Source organism: Arachis ipaensis, chromosome B5, assembly GCF_059453495.1.
Source record: "Arachis ipaensis isolate K30076 ecotype BB chromosome B5, ASM5945349v1, whole genome shotgun sequence".
Taxonomy (NCBI): domain Eukaryota; kingdom Viridiplantae; phylum Streptophyta; class Magnoliopsida; order Fabales; family Fabaceae; genus Arachis; species Arachis ipaensis.
In genome coordinates, this window is record NC_142440.1 from 79,448,088 (window position 1) to 79,468,545 (window position 20,458).

At 39.5% G+C, this 20,458-nt stretch overlaps 1 non-coding gene across 1 annotated transcript; it reads left to right on the top strand.

The window, feature by feature from the left end:
* Positions 1 to 231: 231 nt before the first annotated feature.
* LOC148564721 (small nucleolar RNA R71) lies at positions 232 to 339 on the top strand. Its single transcript, XR_015884507.1, has one exon. It is a non-coding gene; the product is annotated as a small nucleolar RNA R71 (small nucleolar RNA).
* The last annotated feature ends 20,119 nt before the right edge of the window (positions 340 to 20,458 follow it).

A 20,458-nucleotide genomic window follows, 5' to 3' on the forward strand; every position in this document is an offset into this window, starting at 1 on the left:
GGCATTCAGAGTATCAATTTCAAGAACTCCCTTCTTCTGAGGCGTCCCATTATTCACAGGATTCCTCTCAGAAGTGTACATGAACTGGTTATTAGCAACCATGTCAATGAGTTCTTGAGCTTCTGCAGGCGTTTTCTTTAGGTGAATGATTCCACCTGCAGAAGTATCCAATGACATCTTAGCTAATTCAGACAGACCATCATAGAATATATCCAGGATGGTCCATTCTGAAAGCATGTCAGAAGGACACTTTTTGGTCAGTTGCTTGTATCTCTCCCAAGCTTCATAGAGGGATTCACCTTCCTTTTGTCTGAAGGTTTGAACATCCACTCTAAGCTTACTCAGCTTTTGAGGAGGAAAGAACTTGGCTAAGAAAGCCTTGACCAGCTTATCCCAAGAGTTCAGGCTATCCTTAGGTTGAGAGTCTAACCATATTCTAGCTCTGTCTCTTATAGCAAACGGGAAAAGCATGAGTCTGTAGACTTCAGGATCTACTCCATTAGTCTTAACAGTGTCACATATCTGCAAGAATTCAGTTAAGAGCTGAAAAGGATCTTCAGATGGAAGTCTATGAAACTTGCAGTTCTGCTGCATCAGAGAAACTAATTGAGGTTTAAGCTCAAAATTGTTTGCTCCAATGGTAGGGATGGAGATGCTTCTTCCATGTAAATTGGAATTAGGTGCAGTAAAGTCACCAAGCATCCTCCTTGCATTATTATTATTTTCGGCTGCCATCTCCTCTTCCTGTTTGAAAAATTCTGTAAGGTTATCTCTGGATTGTTGTATTTTAGCTTCTCTTAGTTTCCTCTTCAGAGTCCTTTCAGGTTCAGGGTTTGCTTCAACAAGAATGTTCTTGTCCTTGCTCCTGCTCATATGAAAAAGAGGGAACAGAAAAATAATAATAGTGATCCTTTTTACCACAGTATAGAGGTTCCCTTGTGTGAGTAGAAGAAAAGAAGAATAAGAATGTAGAAGAGAAGAATTCGAACTCAGAGGGAAGAGGGGGTTCGAATTTGGGTGAGATGAAGTGTTAGTAGATGAATAAATAAATAGAAGGAGATGAGAGAGAAAGAGGATTTTCGAAAATAAAATTTTGAAAAGGGGTTAGTGATTTTCAAAAATTAGGAGAAAATTAAAATTAAAATTAAAAATTGAAACAATTAATTAATTAAAAAGAATTTTTGAAAAAGATGGAGGTATTTTCGAAAATTAGAGAGGGATAGTTAGTTAGGTAGTTTTGAAAGAGATAAGAAACAAACAAAAAGTTAGTTAGTTAGTTGAAACAAATTTGAAAATCAATTTTGAAAAGATAAGAAGATAAGAAGTTAGAAAAGATATTTAAAAATCAAATTTTTGAAAAAGATAAGATTTTTAAAAAAAAGATATGATAGGAAGATATGATTAGAATTAGTTTTGAAAAAGATTTGATTTTTAAAATCATAATTAATGACTTGACTCACAAGAAATCACAAGATATGATTCTAGAATTTAAAGTTTGAATCTTTCTTAACAAGTAAGTAACAAACTTAAAATTTTTGAATCAAAACATTAATTGTTGATGATATTTTCGAAAATTATGAAATAAAATAAAGAAAAAGATTTTTGAAAAATATTTTTTAAAATTTTCGAAAATAAATGAGAAAAATGAAAAAGATTTGATTTTTGAGAAAGATTTTGAAAAAGATAGGATATTTAAATTGAAAATTTGATTTGACTCATAAGAAACATTTGAATTTTAAAAATTTTTGAAAAAGTCAATCCAAATTTTTGAAATTTATGAGAGAAAAAAGGAAAGATATTTTTTTTTATTTTTGAATTTTAAATGATGAAAGAGAAAAACACAAAATTGACTCAATGCATGAAAATTTTGGATCAAAACATGTGATGAATGCAAGAACACTATGAATGTCAAGATGAACACCAAGAACACTTTGAATATCAAGATGAACATCAAGACTTATTTTTAAAAAATTTTCAAGATGAATGCAAGAATGCATATGAAAAACAAGAAAAGACACAAAACAAGAAAATATGAAGATCAAACAAGAAGACTAGCCAAGAACAACTTGAAGATCATGAAGAACACTATGAATGTATGATTTTTTTCGAAAAATGCAAATGAACATGCAATTGACACCAAACTTAAAATCTGACTCAAGACTCAAACAAGAAACACAAAATATTTTTTTATTTTTATGATTTTATGATTTTTTTTGGATTTTTCGAAAATTAATGTGAAAAAGAAAAATAAGGATTCCAAAATTTTTAATATGAATTCCAGGAATCTTGTACTCTTAGTCTAAAGCTCCAATCTGAGGGTTAGGCATGGCTTAATAGCCAGCCAAGCTTTAGAAGATACAAATCAGTCATACAACAGCAGGTGGATTAGGAACAGCAAGCTTGCTCTTGTGATGATGGTTTGGAAGCCTCAGTCCAAAAGAATTTAGACATGGCTTTACAGCCAGCCAGGCTTCAACATGCTTCATGAAATACTAGAATTCATTCTTAAAAATTTTGAAATAATTTTCGAAAACAAAGGGAAAATTTTTGAAAAATTTTTTGAAAACTTTTTGAAAATAAAATAAGAAGAAAATTACCCAATCTGAGCAACACGATGAACCGTCAGTTGTCCAAACTCGAACAATCCCCGGCAACGGCGCCAAAAACTTGGTGCACGAAATTGTGATACCTAGTAATGGCTCCAAAAACTTGGTGCTCTAATCTTAATTCATAATTTGTCACAACTTCGATACAACTAACCAACAAGTGCACTGGGTCGTCCAAGTAATAAAACCTTACGGAGATTGTTGGTATGAAGCAAGCTATGGTCACCTTGTAAATCTCAGTCTGGCAGATATCAAATGGTTATGGAGTTTTCGAATAATAATAATAAATAAACAGAAAATAAAGATAGGAATAGTTATGCAAATCATTGGTGAGAATTTCTGATAAGCGTATAGAGATGCTTTCGTTCCTCTGAACCTCTGCTTTCCTGCTGTCTTCATCCAATCATTCCTACTCCTTTCCATGGCAAGCTTTATATATTAGACATCACCGTTGTCAATGGCTACATCCTGTCCTCTCAGTGAAAATAGTCTAATGCGCTGTCACTGCATGGCTAATCATCTGTCGGTTCTTGATCTTACTGGAATAGGATCCATTGATCTTTTTGCGTTTGTCACTACGCCCAACACTCGCGAGTTTGAAGCTCGTCACAGCCATCCCTTCCCAGATCCTACTCGGAATACCACAGACAAGGTTTAGACTTTCCGGATCTCAGGAATGGCCATCCATGGGTTCTAACTTATACCACGAAGATTCTGATTAAGGAATCCAAGAGATATTCATTCGATCTAAGGTAGAACGGAAGTGGTTGTCAGGCATGTGTTCATAGGGAATGATGATGACTGTCACGATCATCACATTCATGTTGAAGTGCGAATGGATATCTTAGAAGCGGAATAAGTTGAATTGAATAGAAAAACAGTAGTACTTTGTATTAATTCATGAGGAACAGCAGAGCTCCACACCTTAATCTATGGTGTGTAGAAACTCTACCATTGAAAATACAGAAGTGATAAAGTCCAGGCATGACCGAATGGCCAGCCCTCCATGATCTAAGAACTAGACGTCCCAAGATGATCCGAAGATGTCTAATACAATAGTAAAAAGTCCTATTTATACTAAACTAGTTACTAGGGTTTACAGAAGTAAGTAATTGATGCATAAATCCACTTCCGGGGCCCACTTGGTGTGTGCTTGGGCTGAGCTTGAAGTCTACACGTACAGAGGCTTCTTCTGGAGTTGAACGCCAGTTTGTAACGTGTTTCTGGCGTTCAACTCTGGTTTGTGACGTGTTTCTGGCGTTTAACTCCAGACTGCAGCGTAGAACTGGCGTTCAACACCCTTTTGCGTCGTTTAAACTCGACCAAAGTATAGACTATTATATATTTCTGGAAATCCCTGGATGTATACTTTCCAACGCAATTGAAAGCGCGCCATTTTGAGTTCTGTAGCTCCAGAAAATCCACTTTGAGTGCAGGGAGGTCAGAATCCAACAGCATCAGCAGTCCTTCTTCAACCTCTGAATCTGATTTTTGCCCAAGTCCCTCAATTTCAGCCAGAAAATACCTGAAATCATAGAAAAACACACAAACTCATAGTAAAGTCTAGAAGTATGAATTTAACATAAAAACTAATAAAAACATCCCTAAAAGTAACTAGATCTTACTAAAAACATACTAAAAACAATGCCGAAAAGCGTATAAATTATTCGCTCATCACTCCCCCTTTCACCTTGTGTGCATACACACACATACCTGTGCGTACGCAGAAGTGCTATTTTGGGCAAAATTTTTATTGCACTTTTCTTTGAGCCCTAACACACTTCCACCCCCTTTTACCTCTCTCTTCTCTTACTTTTCCCGTGTTTCTCTACTTGTTTTGCTTAGTTTTCGTTACATCTCATTTTTATTTTAGTAATTATATTAGTTTTACTTTAATTTATTAATTAAATAAGTTGCAAGTTTTTGTTTGATGTTGATTGGGTTGCTTCTTGATTGAATTTCATCAATGAACTTATACTTTACCATAAATTACTATCACCTAATTGGATTTGTGCATGTACATTTTGTTGCATATTAGGTTAACATTTTATGAGTGCAGATGAAATTTAGTGAATTGAATTGGATTTCTTGTTCATCATAGTTTTTAAGTCAATATAATCACATAACAAGGTATTTGTTCCTCGCTAATGCTTTGCATTTGTTTGAGTTGACTTGACTTGATTCTTATCAAGACTTGTCACTTTTTGTAGCAAGCATCTTCCCATGTGATTATTTGATTGTTCTTAAGGATGAATAAGTAGTTTCTCTTCATCATTTCATTGCTTATTGTTTTTTGTGCTATTTTATATCAATTTTGCTCTTTCACTTGCACAACTTCAATATCCAATAGTCCCTAAACTCAATTCACTCTTGTGGTGGTTCCCTAAGTTTGTTTGTCCTTAATTGTAGCTTACTCATTGCTTGAAACTTGGGCTATTTAATTGAGGAACTCATGCTCACTTTTTGATTGTGTGGATGCCATTTTATCCGACTGTTGTATGTGTTCTAACTGCGCGCATAATTGGAATACACACATGGCTAATTTTTTTTTCATACCACACCTCTATGCAAACTTCCTCAATTAGATTCTTATTAACTCCCCCCCTTTTATCCTTTTGTGCTACTTTCCCTACGATTCCAAATTATACCTTATTCACTCTTTTTGAGGATGTGACATAACACCAAAGAACCGGTAGAGGAGGAGGACACTGAGGATGGAGATGTCAAGAAGACGTTGAACTTGAGACTTTATAGATTTTCTTGTTGATATTACATACATAGTTCTTTAGTTCTTTTATTATTTTATTAATTACAATTTTGCCTTGTTCTTTTATCTCTTTATTTGTTTGCTTCCTTATCATTGAAAACACCCCTTGTTTCCCACAACTAAAATTGTGTGCACTCTTTGGCATTAGTTCCCAGGAAAGACAACCTGAGGTTTAATTTCTCTCGGTTAATTAGAAATTTTAAACTTTGATGTTTAGAATTTAAATTGCCGGTTTGGTCTATACTTTCAATGAAAGTTATCTTAAGTGTGAAAATTCAAATCGGTGCAAATCCCAACTCCATCAGTCACTCAACCCTACCTCCAACACCTCAGAGGTAACAATAGAAAGGGCAGTGCTAATCTATAGTATCATGAAGGGGGAGAAGGTGAATGTTGGAGAGATGATTGCAAACAATATTCATAGGGTGCTAACAAGCACCAAGGACAGCATAAGGCTAGCTTTTCCAAGTATCATTTAGCGCTCATGTGATGAGGCTGGAGTGGAAACTAGTATAGATGAAACATTGCTAGAGCAAGACAAGCCAATAACTGCCAAGAAGATGAAAAAAGTGGTGGCTATCAATCCACTACAAAGGGCAAGAGAGTATTGAGCTCATGTGTAAGCACCACAAGAGCCACCACAATAAGAAGAGCCATGTCTAAGCACCAATTCTACAAGTCCAAGCACAATTTCCAGAGGGTTTTAATTGGGAAGAGATGCAGGGGAACATCCACCACATACAAGGAGACATCAACCAACTTATGGAACAACAAAAGCATTGGAAACAAATGCAAGAGAGTATCCAGTAACTTCAAAGAAATGTGGATCAAAATAGGGAGCAACAAGGGCAATTCAACTGGGGAGAAATGCAAGACAGCCTCAACAAAATTCTAGAACAACAAATGGTTCAACAGAGGAACCTTGCTGAGTTTAGGTCCCTTTATGAGGCTAGAACCACTTCAAGAAGGCAATATGATATAAACACACAAGCGAAGGTGAATCACTTGTGCAATGTGGTAGCCACCCTGAACCCAAACTATCCAATATTTATGCAAGGAATGAAAGAGTTAAGTGCCAGACAGGAGGAGATTTTAGCCAAGCACAAGGAGGATGAGAAAACTTTCATGAGGAGGTTAGGCTTTTGGAAGCCAAAGGATACCCAAGTATAAGAAAGAGCCTCTATAAAGAAGAATGGTGATGAGTCTTCTAAGAAAAATGATAAGGAAAAGGGACCAATGCACTGATCAAGGGAGAAGCAGCGTGACAAGCAAAGGTTGTTGAGTCCCATTTGGGAGCTATTTTCTGAATTTATTGCTTAGTAGTTCTTTTATATGCTAGTTGTTTGTTTTTATGAGTTAAGAGTCCTTCTAAGAGTCCTTAAGTTTTAGTTTTATTTTGAGAAAGAAAATGTTGAATGTTAAGCTTTACAATATTAATAAATTTAGTTTGTTTCCACAAGGAGTCAATGATGAGTTGTTTTCAAAACAAAAGCAAGGAACTAAGACCCAAGGGAGTTTAATTCAAAATAAGATATGAGGAACAAGTATAAAATCATGAATTGAAGTTTGGGAAGTGAGTAATTGACGAGAGGACTTTTGCTAGTAAAGAATTTTATAAGAATAATCACGTTGTAGGTATAGTTTCTAAACCAACAAAGAATCCTTTCGTACAAAAGTTTTGGTTGTCACAAGTAAGAAACCCCTAATAAAATTGATAATCGAAGTATTCAAATCTCGGGTCGTCTTCTCAAGGAATTGCAGGGAAGTGTATTTATTATTGGTTATGGAAAAGGTATAATTTTGGGTTTTTGGAATAAGAAACAAGAAAAGTAAATTGCAATAATTAAAATAATAAGTAATAAAACTCTTGGCAAGGTATGAGAACTGAAAATCCCATCCTAGTTATCCTTATTAGGTGTGATGAGAATTGTTTATTTCTCTCATTTAGTTAACCCTTACTAAATAAAGGAAAGTCAAGTGGACTAATTAACTTGATTCCTCAAGTCCTAGCCAACTCCTGTGGAAAGACTAGCTTTAGAGGGATCCAAATCAACCAGTAATTTTCAATTTTCAATCAACTACTGAGTTTGATAACTCAAGTGTCACCAATTACTCAACCAAAGCTAAGGGAGAAAAATCTAAATTATTTATATCATAAATAGAAGAAAGCAATCATAAATCTGAAATACCTCAAATTGCATTTAAACATAAATTCAAATCTAACATGGGAAGGTTTATAAGCCAATTTGGCAACATAAGTAATTAACAAGTAAAAGCATTAGAATAAATAAAAGTAGAAGAGAAATATAAATTAAAGGAACATTGAACCTGGAATTGGAGAAATAACCATACTCTAAGAGAAATTCTAATTCTAAAACCTAAGAGAGAGGAGAGAGCCTCTCTCTCTCTAAAAATTACATCTAAAACCTCTAAATGTCAATAATGAATATTATGTCTCCAGCCTCTTATTCTGTGTCTCTGGGCTTGGATTTGGGCCGAGAAAGGCCCAAAAATTGCTGGGGGCGACTTCTGTAATTTTCTGCACGTGGCGTCCGTCACGCGTGCGCGTCACTTGGAGATTTTCCTTGTAACGCGTACGCGTCAGTCACGCATACGCGTCGTTTGTGCTCTGCACCAGGCACGCATCTACATCGTCCATGCGTGTGCTTCACTTGATTTTGCGCTAGGCACGCGTCCGCGTCGTCCATGCGTGCACGTCGCTGCCTTTTTCTTCAAAACTCCATTTTGTGCGTTCCTTCCATTTTTGCATGTTTCCCTTTTGTCCTCTAAGCCATTCCTGCCCTATGAAGCTTGAAATTACTTAACACACAGATGACGGCATCGAATGGTCATAATGGGTAATTAAAATTAATATTTTTAAGGCATAGGAAATATGTTTTCACATATATCATAGAATAAGGAAGGAATTGTAAAACCATGCAAATCTTATGAATAAGTGGGTGAAGAATTGATAAAAACACTCAATTGAGCACAAGATAAATCATAAAATGGGTTTATCAACCTCCCCACCCTTAAACATTAGCATGTCCTCATGCTAAATCTAAGAGAAAAGAGTGAAGGTAGAATGGTGAAATCTTATGCAATGCAATCTATTCTAAATGCAAGCTACCTACATGAATCATGCAATTCTAATTATTATCCACCTATATATAAAGCTTACATGTGGTTAAATTGATTCATATTTTCAAGGAATCATATATGCACAGCCAAGGCTAAATTATGTTAAAACACATTCATAGTTGAGTTGAGTTAATCAAAAGATTTTACAAACTTGCAAGACAATCAATAATTAAATATGGATATATGGAAATGAGCTATTGAACCCTCATTGGATTTGTGTATACACTCTAATCATTCAGTGTTTTGGGGTTAATCACTCTATTCTTCTCTAGTCATGCTTTCTAAAACTTTGTTCTTCATCTAACCAATCAACAAATATTCAATGTACACATGCAAACTTCATGAGGTCTTTTTCAAGGTTGTAATGGGGCTAAGGTAAAGGTGAGGGCATATAAATAAGGCTAAGTAAGCTATAAGTTGAATTCTTGAGTAGTCTAAGATCTCACCTAACATATACATACTCTATACAATTTTAAAATTATGCCTAGCTTCCCATGATTTTCCCACTTTCTCGTCACATACTCATGCATCAAATTATTTTTTAATTTGATCATATGTGCATTGATTTCTTTACTCATTATTGGGATAATTTTGTCCCCTTATTTATTTATTTACTTAAAAGGTTTTTTTTAAAAGAAAACATAACATTATCAATGCACATGGATTCTTTTAATTATTTAAGTTTCACATGAGCATGCTCCTAAATTCTAATTATTTTATCCATTTAATCCTTTTCTATCAACCCAAGTTCCCAAAGTTTTCCTACACTTAGTTGATACATAATCTCTATCTTAAGCTAACCAAAGATTCAATTTGGGATTTTTAATTTGTTTTTCTGCTTAAAGCTAGTGATGTGGTTAGAGAACAGAAGGGGATAAAAAGGCTCAAGGTGGCTAACAAGGGTGACATAAAAGGGTAGGTTTATTTGAGATAAGTGAGCAAAAACAAATAATGGCCTCAATCATATGTAAGAATATAAATACATTGAATATTGAACATATAGAATGAAACAAAGTAAAGTCTGCAATTATAGTGAAGAAGGGCGAAACACATAGGAATGAAAACTATATATATATATATATATATATATATATATATATATATATATATATGGTGGGTAGATTGTTGTGATTCTGAAAAACTAAAATTTCTAGTTTACTCTTTATTTTCAATTAAACCAAATCATTATATGCTAAAAGGGTAAACTAAACTAAATAATCCATATTTTCTATATCACAACTAAATAAGCTAAGAATGCAAATCAAGCTAAATATCTAAGATATATATACACAGCCCAAAATGCAAAATATAATAAAGTTGAAATAAACAGAAATACAGCAAAAGAAAATGTGCAAGTACTGAAAAAGGAAAATAAGATAAAATAAAATAAAAATAAAAATACAGAAAAAGAAATAAAATAGGATAAAGAGTCTGAAAGTGGTTCACCAAAATAAAGTTCGCCAGAGATGGCGACCTCCCCACACTTAAATAATAGCATCGTCCTCGATGCTCAATCAAGCAGGGTGTGAAGAAGTGGCATCTCCGGAAGGGTGTGCTGCTGGTGTCTCTGTGGTGGCCTGAGGATCTGCCTGCTGAAGCAGAGGCTCTGTTTGTAAAGGGACCTGTGGATCGGCTGGCTGTATCTGCTGGGGCTCCTCATGATGTGGCGTAGCCTACTCGGGTCCTGCTTGCTCAGCCTCGGCTCGTGCATCCTCCTCCTGGTCATCCGCCTCGTCCTCAGATGGCTCTGATGGTGTGTCAGGCTCGGAGGGGATGTCATGGTGGCCCGATCGGATCATCAACTTTAAATGCTCATAGCGTCGCTTGCTGCGACGCTCAGACCTCTCATATCGTCGCTGGTTGCGGTGCTCCATCTGGTCGAGCCGCTCGAAGAGGCGGTGCACAAGGTGGTAAATGGGCTCGGGAGAAGATGAATGTGATGTGGTAGTGGCTGGGGTAGCAGATGCTGAAGGGGCAGCAGAAGATGTGGCTGCATCAGCGGAGGCAATAAGAAAGAGCGGTCTGTAGCCCAGAGCCATGAACTTCCTGCCATGTGGGATGATCTTCTTGCAATCAGCGGCTGGTGGCTTTTCATCCGCAAGCTCCCAGGGTACCTCAGCTCGGTGGCCCAGCTGAGTAATCAAGTAGGGGAAGGGCAGAGTGCCTCGGACATGCACCCTGGAGATGGAATACAGGATAAATCTGGGAAGGTACAGGTCCTTGCCCTCTATCACGCACCAGATAAGGGTAATCATGGCAGTTGGCACTTCAGTCTCTTGAGTGTTTGGCATCACATAATTGCTTAGGATTTGTTGCCATAGCTGAGCCTCATCATTCAGGTAGATGATTTTGATGCCTTTTGGGGTCACTGTTGACTTACCCATTACCCATGGGACAGCAGGGTCAATAGCTATGGTGCGCTTCACTGCTTCCCAATCAAACCTCATAAATCTCATATCTTCTTCAGCCTGCTGATAACCATCTGGCTGATCAGATTTGGGCTGGAGTTGGAGGATATCTTCAATTGCCTCCTCAGTAACTAGAATTTGCTTCCCTCTGAGCTGTACTGCATCCAGGGTCATTTTAAAGGGCTCCCCCACCCCCAACGGAGGCACCCGCCGTTGCAATGATGGCTCGGAGCGTTGCAATGGAGGATCCAAATTTTCATATCTCAGAATTGGCTCGTGCATTTTTTGTGAAATTTTGAGGGAACCTTGGTAATATTATGTGAAGGCTGCACAAAAAAATCCAGGTCAAAAATCGCACGTTTGCTCCATTTTTCATTTTTTTTGAATTTCCGGCTTTCCGGGCGGTAAAAAAATCATCAAAAAAATCCACACGGTGTAAATTCACCAAATTTGGAGGATGGAAAGATCTTATTTTTCTAGAGGTTGTTGGAAAAAAACGGCATCAAAATTCGACCTCTAGAGCACTTTCCTTGAGTATGTCTCCTCACGGAAAAGGATGTCTACCCGTGGCACTTTGGTAATGGCTCGGCAGCCTATTATAGGGGGGAGGGGTGTCGTGCTGCTGAAACTCGAGTTGTCCAAAGGCTTGCTGGGCACAATGCCAGCAAGATGCACGTTGCCTTGCCATCCCCTAGGCACACTAGCAAGCATGTTGTGGTTGTGGTGTGCCGCCGGGGTCCCCCGCCCCGGGTCCAAGGTCGAGCACGGGCGTTTGGCTGCGGCGAACCCCGATCACCAAAGGACCAACAAGAAGGGAAACACGTCAGTGCACGGCCCACCTAGGCACCACCTAGGGAGCATGGCGTTGCAGTAAAATTCTCTGACCCAATATGCATTAACCTCAGTCAAGTTCCTCTCCAGAAAGTACCAGCCTCTCTGTTTGATTTGGTCTGTGGTGTACTCTAGTAATTCGGCTGGAATTCGGAGGGTCTTTTCTAGATATAGGTTCCTTGAAGTTGCAAAGACTGGATACTTCAGTTCACAGTATCGGTTTGCAAACTTGACTGGGTCGGTTGCAGGCACTAACTAATTAGCTTTTTCCTGCGGAGTAAAATTCTTCTCCCACCAGAAATCATCATGCAGGATATCCAGGATAGCCATAGAGGATTCTCCTCGTTTTCTTTTGCCTGTGCCTATTTTTACTTTTCCTTTGCCTTTTGGGTCAGACATCCTGAAAAGCAGAGGTTCCAGGATACAGTTTATTAAACTAAAGCAGAAAAATAGGTAAGCAAATAGTATTTGAGCAATATAAGCATAGAGGGGCAAAAGAGGAATAGAATAATAATATAGGCATGAAGTGAGTTAGATAGATGTAGAATTTGGACTGCATGCAAGCTAAAAGGTCAAAGAATTGAAATAAAAATTACAGTCCAAGATCTATGATATGCAGAATGCTTGTTTATCAGGAACAACAATAATCATGCCTTGAAATGGGTTGAAAGTAGTTAGTTGAAAACTAAGAGAGAAGTTAGAAAGTTAATGCAGTTAAGAGTTAAAAAGTGAAGTTAAAGTGAGTGGCATGGTGTTGTAGTTCCTAATTAACAAAAATTGCACAAACTTGAAGAACAAGCAACTCACATTCAAGCATAGAATGCAGAGTAATGATGATTAATCATATAAATAAAAGAAGTGCAGAATGAATAAAATCATCAATAATGCGATTTAACTAAGAAAGGAACCAAAATGAGTAGGAATGCTAGCCTATTCATCCATGAATTGGCATTGGTGGAACCAATTAGTGCAGAATTCGAAAGTACTAAAGCCAATTGATGAATGGGATTTAAGTAAAACAATTTTCGGAAAAGTCGTGCAGCATTCCGGCTATAAATCGGATGTTCCCGGATAATAAACAGCAGTAGAAATTTAGTTCATATGACATTAAAGTAGTGCAGAAAAGAGTAGCAAATAGCAAGTCACATGAATTTAGAAAAAACGAATTCAATCTGCAGCAAGAATTGCAATTTAAATGGAATAATAGCAAATCAGCATTAAACAGAAATGAATAGCATATGAGCAGCATCAACAGCACAGCAATTTCAAAATTGTAAAACAGATAAAGCAAGCAGCAAGAATGGTGCAATTATCAGACCTAAATTCACTAACCACAACCTAGCTACCTAACCACCTAAAATCCACTACGAACATGCATCTCTAACTATCCTAATTTGAACAGAATTGAAAAATATGGAAACTAACTAATTAGAACGGGAAAGGAATCGGAGTGCAGTGGAACCTGGTGTGCGTAGTGACAGAATTTGAACAAAGAGAGAGGGTGGTGGTGTGGTGGCGTTGGTGGGCAGCACGACGGTGAGGGGATGCGGCACGGCGGCGTTGGAAGTCCCGCGGTGGTCCTCGGTGGAGGAAGGGGGTGAAAGAGGGATAGGGAGGGGAGAAGAGAAGAAGGGGGTGGCGTTGGGGGTGGTGGCCGGTGATAGGGTGCGGCAGCGGGTTTCTGGTTCGGGGATGGGGCAGGGGACAGTGGAGGAGGAGGGGGAAGGGGAAGGAGAAAAGAGGAAGAGAAGGGGGAAAGAGGGGGGGTGAGGGCGGTGCGGCAAGGGGTGGCGATGGTGGCGCTGCGGCGGGCTGGGTGGCGGTTGCAGTGGGAGGCTAGAGGGAGAAGAAAGAGATGGAAGTGGAACGTTGAGGAGTGCGTATTCTGTAATTTTTGGTGTGTGGCCTCTGTCACGCGGTCGCGTCATTCGGAGCTTTTCCTTGCCACGTGGTCGCGTCAGTCATGCGACCGCATCATGTGTATTCTGCTTGAGGCGCGCGGTCGCGTCAGGCATGCGGCCGCGTCGCTGCTGATTCATGCTTGGCACGTGATCGCGTCATCCATGCGATCGCGTGGATACCAGTTTCTTTAAAGCTCCGTTTTGCTTCCTCCTTCCATTCTAGTATGTTTCCTTTTTCCATCTTTTTAAGTCATTCTGCCTTTAGAAAATCTGAAACTACTCAACACACTAATCACGGCATCGAATGGAAATAAAGGTAATTAAAATGATTAATTTTTAAAGCTTAGAAAACATGTTTTTCATTATATGACATAATAAGGAAGGGAAAGTAAAACTATGAAATTAATGTGAATAAGTAGGTGAAGAGTTGAATAAATCACTCTAATTAAGCACAAAAGAACTCATGAAATATGGGTTTATCAACCTCCCCACACTTAAACACTAGCATGTCCTCATGCTAAATCCAAGGTAAATAATTAAGGTTAAAGTGATGGAGTGTTATGAAATGCAACCTATGCTAAATGCATCTACCTAATGAGTCATGCAATTCTAATTCATCCACTCATATAGAAAGTTTACATGTAGCTAAGTTAATTCACATTCTCAAGGGGTTATGTATATATATATAGCCAACTCTTAAATAATAAAGTACTTTAGCAAATGAGATGGGAAAGAAAACATTGTACAAACTTGCAAAAGAATTAGTAAATTTTAAGCACAGATATATGTTGATGAGTTATTGAACCCTCACTGGATTTTGTGTTTACTCTCTAGTCACTCAGTGTTTATTGGGTTTATTCACTCTATTTTTCTTTTTATTCTTAATTTCTACAGCTTTGTTTTTCATCTAACCAATCAACAATTATAGAATATAGTCATACCAAAAAGTCCTAAGGTCTTAATTAAGGTTGTAATGTGGTCAAGGTAAAGGTAAGGATTTATGTATAGGGTCAAGTGAGCTAATAAGTGAATCCTTAATTAGACTAAGATCTCACCTAACATACATATTCAGCAAGATAAAACTTCTTTACCTATTTTCCTATAATTTCCCACTTATTGTTACATGCTCATGTTTCACTTGTTATCATTTTTTTATCCCATGTGCATTGTTTTTATTTTGCATTGGGGAATTTCTTTTGTATCCCCTTTAAAAAAATTAACTTTTTTTTAATGCACATGATAATTGAATCATTTAGATTTTCTCATGAGCATGCTTCCCAAATTTTATTTTATTCCTTTTAACTTCTCTACCTTTTGTTTCTATCATCCATGTTCCCAAAAGGTTTCCCACATTTAACTCTATTTATAATTTTCTATCTTAAGCTAACCAAGGATTCACTTGGGATTTTATTTTGTTTTTCTGCTTAAGGCTAGTAATTTGGCTAAATAGAATAAAGGGGTTTTGAAAGGCTCAAAGGGGGCTAACAAGGGTAATGTAAAAGGTAGGCTAATTTGGGGTGAGTGAGCTAAAATCAAATGATGGCCTCAATCATTCTCTTGGTATGTATCTATTCTATATTCTATAATTGGACATATAGATTAAAGCAAAGTAAAGAACATCAGAATAAAAAGAAATGTGACACACAGAAATGAAATTATGGTTTGAATGCAACCATACAATTTAAGCTCAAGACTCACAGGCTGTGTGTTCTCTTAACTCAAGCATCATATATCATTCATATATTGTATGCAGGTTTAGTTAAAAATTCCCATTATTCTCTTGAAAAAAATTATTTAGGGTAGCTTTTAAAGTTTTAATGTTCCTCCTTGATGAAATGTTGTCAACTAACATGTAATGCTATATATACAAGGTGTGGGTTGTTTTGATTCTGTTAAAGTTTCTAGTTTACTTCCTTTTTATATTTTTCTATTTAAACTATACTATCTTATGCTAAAAAGGGTAAACTATACTAATTAATCTACTAATAAATCAGAATTGCAAACTAAACTAAATAACTAAAATAAACTAAATGGCTAAAGTATGAACTAAAGATGCAAAATGCAGCACATAGAGTAAAATACACAAGTAGCAATGTATAAGTACTCAGAAAATAACAATAAAAGAAAAAGAGAAAAATACAGAAAAATATCCAAAATAAAAGAAAAAGTATGTAGTGGTTCACCAAAATAAACGCCAGAGATGGCGACCTCCCCACACTTAAAATGAAGCATCGTCCTCGATGCTCAATCAAGCCTGGTGTGAAGGAGTGTCATCAATGGTAGGGATGGTAGCTGGGGTCTCCGTGGTGGTGGTGGGCTGAGGGTCTGGCTGCTGTGGAGGTGGGACGGACTGGAGCGGGATCTTCGGATCTGCAGCCTCTATCTGGGGCATAACCTCCTGATGCGGGGCAGCCTGCTCTGTGGCTGCCTGCTAATGAGTCTCCGCCTGGAAATGAGGCTCCTCCTCGTGCTCATCCTCCTCCTCGTGCTCATCCTCTGATGGCTCTGAAGGAGTGTCGGGCTCGGAGGGGATGTCGGCGCCCTGTTTGATCATCAGCTTCAGATGGGAATAGCGTCGCCTGCTGCGGCGCTCTAATCTCTCATACCGGCGCCTGTTACGACGCTCCATCTGATTAAGCTGGCGGAATAGACGGTGCACGAGGCGATAGACCGGCTCAGAGGCGGGTGGAGGTGCAGTGGTGGCAGCAGGGGCAGCTGGGGCAGCTGCAGATGAAGAGGGTCCAGCAGACGGAGGGGCTGTCTCATCAGTAGCAGTGACAGGTGGTGGTCTGTAGCCCAAAGCAAGGAAGTTCCTGCTGTGCGGGATGATCTTCCTACAGTCCGCTGCTGGTGGTCTCTCATCGGCATCCTCCCAAGGCACATCAGCCTGACGGCCTAGCCGTGTAATCAGGTAAGAAAAGGGGAGTGTGCCTCGTACGTGGGCCCTGGCCATATAATGCCGGATAAAACGAGGTAAGTATATGTCCTTACCCTCCAGCACACACCAAAGGAGGGTGATCATGGTAGCCGGGATCTCCGTCTCGTGAGTACTCGGCATCACAAAATTACTCAAGATCTGATGCCATAGCCGAGCCTCATCATTTAAGTACACTTTCTTGATCCCTCTAGGCATAGTGGTGTTCTGACCCATTTCCCAAGGAACAGCAGGGTTGAGAGCTATCCGTGCCTTTACGGCATCCCAGTCAAACTGCATCTGGCCCATGTCCTCCTCAGCCTGTGCAAAACCATCTGGCTGATCGGACTTGGCTGGGAGCTGGAGAATGGTCTCTATGGCCTCCTCTGTGACCAGAATTTGCTTTCCCCTCAGGTTCACTGCATCAAGGGTAGTAAGGTAGTAGTTGCAATAGAATTCCCGGACCCAAGATGCATTGACCTCTGTCAGTGATCTCTCCAGAAAGAACCAGCCTCTTTGCTTGATTTGCTCAGTAGTGTACTGCTGGAGGGCCTCTGGAATCTTCAAGGTACGTTCTAGGTATAGGTTTCTGGAGTTTGCAAAAGTCGGGTACTTCAGTTCACAGTACCGGTTTGCAAATTTTACAGGATCATCCGTAAGAAGCAGCTGGTTAGCTTTCTCCTGCTGTGTGAAGTTCTTCTCCCACCATGATGAATCGTGCATTAGAGCAATGATGGACTGGGAGGAATGTCCTCTCTTGCGCTTGCCAGTAGCCTTGCCTTTGCCTTTCCTTTGTGAGGCAGACATCCTGAAAAACAGAAAATCAGGAATGGATAAAAAAATAGGAAAGCAAATAGGCAATTAAACAAAGGAAACTCAAAGCGGTAAGGGAGAAATAGAATAAGGAAAATGAGTAATTGAATTGTGATTGAATGAATGTTAAATGGAAAGAAAATAAGCAATATGCCATGGTTAGAAAGTTAGAGGAAAGTGAAAATAATCAGAAAAGATAACAAAAGGGTTAGTATGGTTAGGATTTGAAAAAAAATTAGTAAATTAAAAACAGTGAGTTAGTAAAGTGCGGGTTAAAGTAAGTGGCATAAAGAAAAAACCATATAACAAGGATTCATAGGTAAGAATAGAAGTACTCATAATTGAACAAGCAGTTTATGAACCAGGAAATCAAAAAGGGTGAGAAGGTCTGCCATAGCATTCATGTAATGGTTTGGGTAAAGCAGTGTAAAACAGATTTCAGAAATGCCAAACCAAAACATGAATGAAAACAAATTTAAAAAAATTGGGCAGCATTCCGGCTAAAGTTGGATTGTCCCGGAAAATAAACAGCAATGTAATTAGTTCATATGAATTAAAAAAATCAAGCTGCATGTACATAAATATAAAATAAACATAAAAACTCAATGTAAACAGCAGCAACATACAAGAAAGCAGCATATGAATCGTGATTATAGCAGCAACAGATTTGCACATAGGATAACACAGAAGTAAGAACAGTGCAAGTAAATAGACCTAGATCCACTAACTACAGCCTAAGCTACCTAACAACCTAAAAATCCACTACAACATGCAAGTCTAGCTATCCTAATTATGAACATAAACGGAATAAAAAATACAGAAAAGTTACGAACAGATAAAAAAATGGTTGCGTGTTGCAGAATCTGGGAAGCGGAAGGGGTTGAACAGGGAAGAAGGTGGCTGCGGCGGCGTCCGGCGCGGTGGCGGGGCGCGGCGTATGGGTGGCGGCGGAGGGGGTTGGTGGCGGAAAAAGGGTTTAGGTTAAGTGTTGGAGGAAGAGGATAGGGGTGGGAGGTGGGGGTTGGGGTTGCTGGCTGAAGGGGTGGGGCCGGTGGATGGCCGGCGGTGGTGGGCGGTGGTGGCGACGAGCAGCGGTGGAAGGGGGAGGAGAGAGGAAGAAGGAAGGAGAGAGAAGGGGAGGGGGTGGTACGGCGGCGGTGGCGGGTCGGCGGCAGCGTCTGGGTGATGGTGCGGTGGCGGCTGGAAGGTGGTGGGTGGTGGTTGGAGGGAGAGGAGGCAGAGAAGGGGAAGAGGGTTGGGGGTGAGGGCTACGCGACTGATAGGGTTCGCGGGCTGGGGGGGGTTATATTTTCGAATCCACGCGATCGCGTGGGGTGCGCGATCGCATGAGAGGGGGGAAAGAAGTGTGACACGATCGCATGGTTCGCGCGATCGCATCGCTGGAAGTCGTGCTAAACGCACGACTTCAGCGCCGTTTTAGCGCAACTCTCTGTCTCCTTTTGGGGTGATGTGCAATCCATGTGACGCGATCGCATCGCTCACGCGGTCGCGTGGGATTGATATTGTACATGTGATGCGATCGCATGGGGCATGCGATCGCGTGGGCCAATTTGTGCGAAACGCACAAGGGCCGCACGATTCCAGCCCAACTTTCTGTTTGTTGGATCCTTACGCCGATATATATATCACGCGGCCGCGTGGGTCACGCGGTCGCATGGGTGGTGTTTTTCGCGATATGACGCGATCGCATGGGGCATGCGGTCGCGTCGTGCAACCACTTTTTTTTTGCATGAAAAGTGCAGAATTAACAAGAAAGAGTAGAATTAACCACATTTTGAAAGAGCAGAATGCAATGACTATCATGGATGCTTATGCATGATTCCAGGTTTAATAAATTAAAATGAAAAGGGATAAATTGAAAGCAATTAACAAGAAATAAATTGAAAAAGAAGCGACCATACCATGGTGGGTTGTCTCCCACCTAGCACTTTTAGTTAAAGTCCTTAAGTTGGACATTGGAAGAGTATCCTGTTATGGTGGCTTGTGTTTAAATTCGTCCAAAAATCTCCACCAGTGCTTGGAATGCCAATAGCCTCCGGGGTCCCAAACTAGGCATGTAAAGCTTCTGCGCAGCTTTAAACAGATATCCAGCCTCCCGGGATGACGAATGTCAGGAACATAATCTATGATCCCAAGCTGTGTTTTTAGATCCGCCTTCGTTTTGATTTGTAAGTTTCCATTCGGGCGGGTTAAATAGTAGAATCTCACCGTGGCGACCAAACGTTCTCCGTGATCCATGCAATTGAGCACGATACCAATTCGTGTACTTCGGGGTAAAGCGTGGAACCTTATTGAACCTGGTGCACCAGCTCTGAATACGAGCCATTTCCCTCTTACTCTTAAAGCCGCAGAGAGCTCTAAGCTGGCCATCTGTTTCAAGCAAACCATATTCAAGTGAATAAGTAAAATTATAAGTTAAGGATTGTACCCACTTGAAGCTTGTATTGGGTGGTAATGGCCTTGGGATAGGTGTTTTTGGTGGTTCTGCGAGTTCCGTGTCCTTATGCTCTTCTGTGAATTCTTCCACTTCCTTGCAAAGATCTTCAATTGTATCTGTATCCTGGTCAAAGTCTTCTATGTCTTCCTCATCACTCGAGTCATAGATTAGAGGTTGAGAAAAATCTACCTCCGCATCATCTTCATATTCACTTGGGGAAGATTCTTCGATCTCAGAGAATTCACTTGCGGACGCAAGTTCATCACTAGGAGAACTAGACTTGTGACTATCATTATCAAGGAAATTTGCTTCTTGGATTATTCCGTCTGATTCTTCGTAAACGACTTGCCTTGGAGATTGTACGGTATCCTCCTTAGCATCAACTGTGGTATCTCGGACGGAGTTTTCCTCAATTCTGTATTCCCAAGGAAGTTCAGCATCGCCTAGATCTTCAACCAATTCTTCTTCTCGAATAATGACAGCTTCTTCCACTTGTTCTAGTACGAATTCATTTTCTATCTTATCAACTGGAGTCTCTAGTATTTCTTTCATGCTACGCTCTTCATCGGGCTGTCCACATGGGGCTGTGGTTGATCCTTGTATACTTGAGCGCCTAGTG